Source organism: Ctenocephalides felis, unplaced genomic scaffold (genome assembly GCF_003426905.1).
Source record: "Ctenocephalides felis isolate EL2017-DRISC unplaced genomic scaffold, ASM342690v1 CF-g0.4_SCAFFOLD_00845, whole genome shotgun sequence".
NCBI lineage: Eukaryota > Metazoa > Arthropoda > Insecta > Siphonaptera > Pulicidae > Ctenocephalides > Ctenocephalides felis.
In genome coordinates, this window is record NW_020536999.1 from 64892361 (window position 1) to 64898446 (window position 6086).

A 6086-nucleotide genomic window follows, 5' to 3' on the forward strand; every position below is an offset into this window, starting at 1 on the left:
GAAATTTTGATACCGCTCATTATTTTTAACTTGATATTTTTATATTATTAAGCATCTTTTCCTATACATTCCTATACACCTATACATGTAAGATGAAAGATTCTTTCAAAGTTTCATTAAAATCGTCGAAACAAACGGTTTCGAAAATTAATTACAAAAAAACGACCTGGCCAATCTTTATCAAGGTCTAATCCGCACAATTTCCAACTGCATTATACTTCAAATAGTTTTAGAAACTTTAGAAATCATTTCAGAATATTTTGCAAAAACGTGGATGAAATATTGCACTTATTGAGAACTTGTCGAGTTTTATCAAATGGCCAATTTTTTTAAATTGATGCAGCCGTTTTTCTCAAAAAACGTCGACGTAATGTAAAATTTTGGTTTACATATAAACGCTTCGTATACTTTCTCCTATTTGAGTTGTCCTTTCTATTTGAGATATATTTTTTACTTCACTTTTTGCAGTAGTGCGGAGAAGGGCTATTATGACTTGGAAACATACGCTTAATTTATATTTTTAATTGAAAATGGATATCACTTATTAAGTGACTGGTATTAAGCTAGTCACTATTAAGTCACTGGTATTAAGCTTTTATTGATAAGATTTTATTAGGAATATTCGAAATTTAAATTGATCTATAATGTTTTATTTATCCAATGCTTGATATTTTAATTTCGGTAAAGTGGATATCAAATATGGATCCAGGGGTTGCTAATGGACGTTCTACAATGCACAGAGCCATGAGAGTCATTCGTAGGAATTACAATTCGAAAGTGAGCTGAATCTTAATGATAGCTCATTAAAAATAAATGTTTTATTTGGCGAATTTCACCACAAAACAATTTCAATAGCCAGTCAATAGTCAATTTGTCAATACCTAATATGACCAACTACTGCTTAATGAAGGTTCATCATATACGTAATGCTGTAGATGTACCAAAAATGCATTGCAATTCAAATAAAGCGGTTGCATAAACTAGAAAATATTCTGCATGCGCCGTTTTCCAATTCGCAACATTGTGGTTTTTCCAATCTCGAAAGTTTGAAATATCGTCATTCAATTCCAAATTTATAGTGATAGCTTCGCAAGCGGAACGCATTGTCAAGAAGGTTGTTTTGACTTGTATATCCGCTTTTGTTTTTGTTTTGCAAATATTTCCGCTTCGCTAAAAAGATATTCACTTTGTCATACAAGAAATCTCTACAATATTAAAATATGACAAAATAAGACGTAGTTTCCATGGAATGATTAAAGCTTTGCTTCTGCATCATATTTATATTAGCAAAAATTTCAATATAGTCAATTGTACAGTCGGAAGACAAATATTTAATCTAAAAACTATAGCGCTGTTTATTACTTGCCAAAGAAGAAATGAACTTAATTAAGTGTTCTGTAAGATTTTAATTAAGCATATTTCATTTATAAATAATTTGTACGACGAGAGGATATGAAACTCTCACTACTTCATAAGCTGTTGAAAACAAAGAAATAAATGCTGTATGCAATCATAATTTTTTGAAGTAAAACTTCTTTAGGCGCAACTAGGGTGTAAATCGGTACAAATGCAACGGAAGTGCGTTACGGCAGATAAGATAAGATAAGAGTCGAGTGCCAATAATTCGTCATTCGCTCTCGATGATATCATTTCTATACAGGTCGATTGTGATTAGTCGTCGCGTATGTGAATAGAGTTCTGTCGTTGTATGCGTACCGGCATGAACGTTGTATGCGTACCGATATCAACAAGGAAATCAATTAGAGACAAATAAACATATTGAAGTTACATTGTAGAACAAATCTTAATTTAATGAAAAATGCCTGAATCAGAAGAATATTTTACCCTGTCCTGCGTAAATAATTTTAATGAAAGTAATAAAACAAATGCAGTATTTGTGCCATGTATAAAACATAAGTTTATTGAAATAATTTCTATATTATTTATAGTTTCCATAAATCTTTAAAGTTATTGACATAGAAAATATTTTTTAGGCAAAACAGATATAACAGCTGTTCAAAAAATGAGATGATATCGCCAGCGAAAAAGTAAAAAAAATACCATTAGTCAATGAATGTATGTTAATTTTAATTACATGAAGTTCTTCAAACACAATTATTACATGATGAGTGAAGTTGCGAAAACAATATTTGTTTAGGCGCTGTTAAACAAATCCACTGTGTGAACAAATATTATAGAATTTATTAATAAGCAATTACTTCATTTCTCCAATGAAGGTTCATTTCTAAATGCTAATTACAATGACAAACCGATCATGTCATATTTTATGTCAAGTATGACTTTAATTGCATTATTGTTTTTAAACATTATACATATATTTAATGTAATAAATAACATAGATATTTAATTTATAATTTATCATTATATAAATGTGTATAACGGTTGACACTAATAAATATGTGCATCACGAGTGTTTCCATATTACTAATAAACATTATTCAAAATTCTTAAATGATGTATTTATTTTTACTTAAATGCCATATTGTACAGTAGCAAATAAGTTTTACTTCAATCGCGTGTGAACCTTACGTGCACTCTTTTTTTTTAAAAAAAAGGTATTTATGTGATAGATGATATCTTAATGAATTAAAAGCTCATGTGTGATTTTATTAACGCTGAAATCAAGTAATAGTAGTATCTACGGTTCTCAGACTAATACATTTCTTTCCAATTACTAATATAACATTTGCTAATCCAAAATGTTCAATAATAATATATCTTATAAAGTAGATGTCGTTTGGACCCGGTGGAGAGATTCCTGGTTTATGTTTGCAAAGGTGCGAAAGGTGCGCAATTGAATTGGCAAAACGCCAACTACATTTGTACTGATGATATTTACTGATACTTCCAACTTTTTTTTCATTTCATCCTAAATAACTCTTTATCTTTAATAAAATTGCAGCTATTTTTTATTTCAGCTGCAAATTTGTTGATAATTATTAACTTTAACAAATTAATAAAATTTGTTAAATGAAAATTAAATACAAATTGCCCCAATGTTCTGCTGAATTGAGAACTAAACTAACTTATCTTCAGACAATTTCTGCACATAAAACGATCTATGGTGTGTTATGCTTTTCCTCAACATATTATTGACCATAAATTAAAAATCAATTTAGTAGTTAAATTTGAAAACTCAATTTGTAAATCATCAGTAATACTGAATTTTTGTTGCTAATGCAAATACCAACAAATTCTGATAAAATTAGTATCAAAATATAAAATATCTGCTCACATACACATACACATATTACTTTCAATGTTGGTCTCAAATGATTCAGAATGACTTGAAACGTCGGTAAAATATACTTTTAACGCGTCAGATTTTCTGACGAAAGCAGACTTCTGCATAAAATGGATTATAATAAGTTCCGTATAATAAATTATAAAGATAAATTCCTTTTTGTATCAACTATTGCCATCTAAGTTTACAATGTGTTCTATTAACTTTTGATTTTCTCTTTATATTCATATAAAATATTGAGTAGTTGTGGCTACAAATTGAAAATAAAAATATGATCAACAATATATTTTTCGATTAATTATAGTTGTTTGAAAAGAAGTTTCTGTCAATTGCTTGCAAACAAAATACATACTACATAAACCTTCTTTCTACCTTTAACCAACTTACGATTAAGTAATTTCTGGATTCTGCAAATTTCCAAGTAATTATCATGAAAACGTAGTCATAAAATTATTAAAACTCCAACAGGTCGATGTAATTAGAATATAAATGATAAAAGTAATAGAATGACAAGGAATGGAAGAGAACTTCAACTGAAATTATAAGTATGCTAACACGAGATTAATTGAGTAATTTGAATATAAAATTACCATGGAACTTTTTTCCATAAAAGAAAACAAAGGTCAACGTAATTGCCAGTGTAATTGTCACTTGTTTCATATACACAAATCATAATATAGATTCATGAATGGTCCTTCACAAAACATTTTCGACTTGGAATATTGTTAAATTCACATTTATTTGCTTTATATCGATATTATTGAAAGAATTCTATGTAAGTGAAATTTCTAATAATACGATATTAGCCTTAAAGTAGCGTTTTCCAACGTATGAGGTGCCAGGCTGATCTAAGAGTGGGCGCGTACATATGTTTTCAGAATACTATTATAAAAAATAATCCAACACTTTCGGTGAAATTAACAAAAATTAATAGAAAATAATTAGTTTTTATGCATATTTTTATATCAGTTGAATCTTTATAAAATTAAACCGTTGAAAAAATTAAGGGGGTGCGCAACAATTTTTTTTATTAGAACAGGTAGGCGCGGTGCAAACTAGTGGTGCATGTCATGCTGCCTTAAGGCAAATTACTAAGGCGTAATTAAACATTCGAAGAATAAAAATAATTAGTCAACAAAAATGTCTATGAATAAATATTATAATAACTAAAATTTTCATTATAAGTTTCTTGTAGACAAAATGTGAAAACACATTAGATTAGACGACGTTATTTATATATGTTTGAATCAAATATATATAAACAAAATCTAATTAAGCGGATTTATTGTTAGAATGAACATATTTTATTTCAAATGCATCAATTTTTCATTCGCGAAATATATGCTCTGAGTTAACAATTTTAAATAGTTCATATAGTATCAACTATACAAACATAAAAAATATTAAAAAACTTTAAATTAAAATCAAACATAAAAAAAATCAGTGTTGACTTTCTTATCTACTAACTATGAGGATCGAATCGGAATTTCTTCGAAACGGCTGGACCTGTCTATACCAAAAACTAATCAGTACACTCTACATCAATACAAATCGAATGTTTTTCTAATCATTCAAATCGACCGATTTTTTTTTTGCTCCGTATCTTCGAAACGGCTAGACCTGCCTTCGCCAAAAACTAATCAGCACACACCTTATCATCGAATACGAATCGATTTTTGAATTATTCAAATCGGTTGATCGGTGTTCACGAAATCGTAGACGAAAATTTGTATCTGCACACACACACATATACATACACATACATACACGCACACACACACACGTACACACACACATACATCCATTTTTTCTAAGGCATGCTAAAATCGATATTCAGAAACCTTTGAATCGTAAAGGTATATAAAAATTTTCATTTTCGATTTTTTTGCGATTACTATAACTTGGAGGGGAAGTTATAATTACCCTACGGGAAGTTAAAAAGGTTGGAAGCCACTGCCTTAAGGCATGTTTGAATAACTGTCCAATACATGAAAATAATAATCGATTTAATCAATGAGAATTGAGACTTAGCAACTTCAAACTTTAAATTTTGGCATATTTCAATATTCCAACTTTGATGGATTTATATAATCACTTGCCGAAATTCCATAATATTTTAGGATGTTCGTTCAAAGAGTGAATTTTTATAATATTTTGAAAATTCCGAAATGCTTTAAATTTAATATGTCTAATATTCACACATATTAACAAATATCAGTATTTATATTCAAAATGTCAAATTACACTTTTTGCTATTTGAGACCTATAACAAATAGCTTAAAACCTCTAACAACGTCTATATGTCAACATACATTGATATGACAATAAAAAAACAATGTTATATAAATTAGTCATATGACAATAAAAAAACAATGAATATAATATCATTTTAATAAATACCTTACCTTATAGTTCCGATGATTTTTGCAATCAAAGTCATACGTAGCGCATAACCAGATAATTTTTTACACGATTTTTCCATTTTTGTGCATTTTCGTGAAAGTTCTGCTCTGGAAATTGCCTTGTGAAACAAAGGACCAATCCATATTTATTTTTGCTTCATCATAGTATTCAGTACAGATCTTGTTCCACTATTTCTTCGCATCACTTCTATAAATCAATTTGTTTAATTATTTTATTCTACATTTCTAAGTTTACAAATCAGAGTCATCCAATAATTTTTGTCTCGCTTTCATGCCCATGTTTTTGGCCCATACTGCTGAAAAATCAAAATTATACTAATTTTCTCAAGTCGAGGCAAATTTTCTTATTACAGTTAGTGCAATATCAGTGATAAAGAAAATGATGTTAAGATACAATT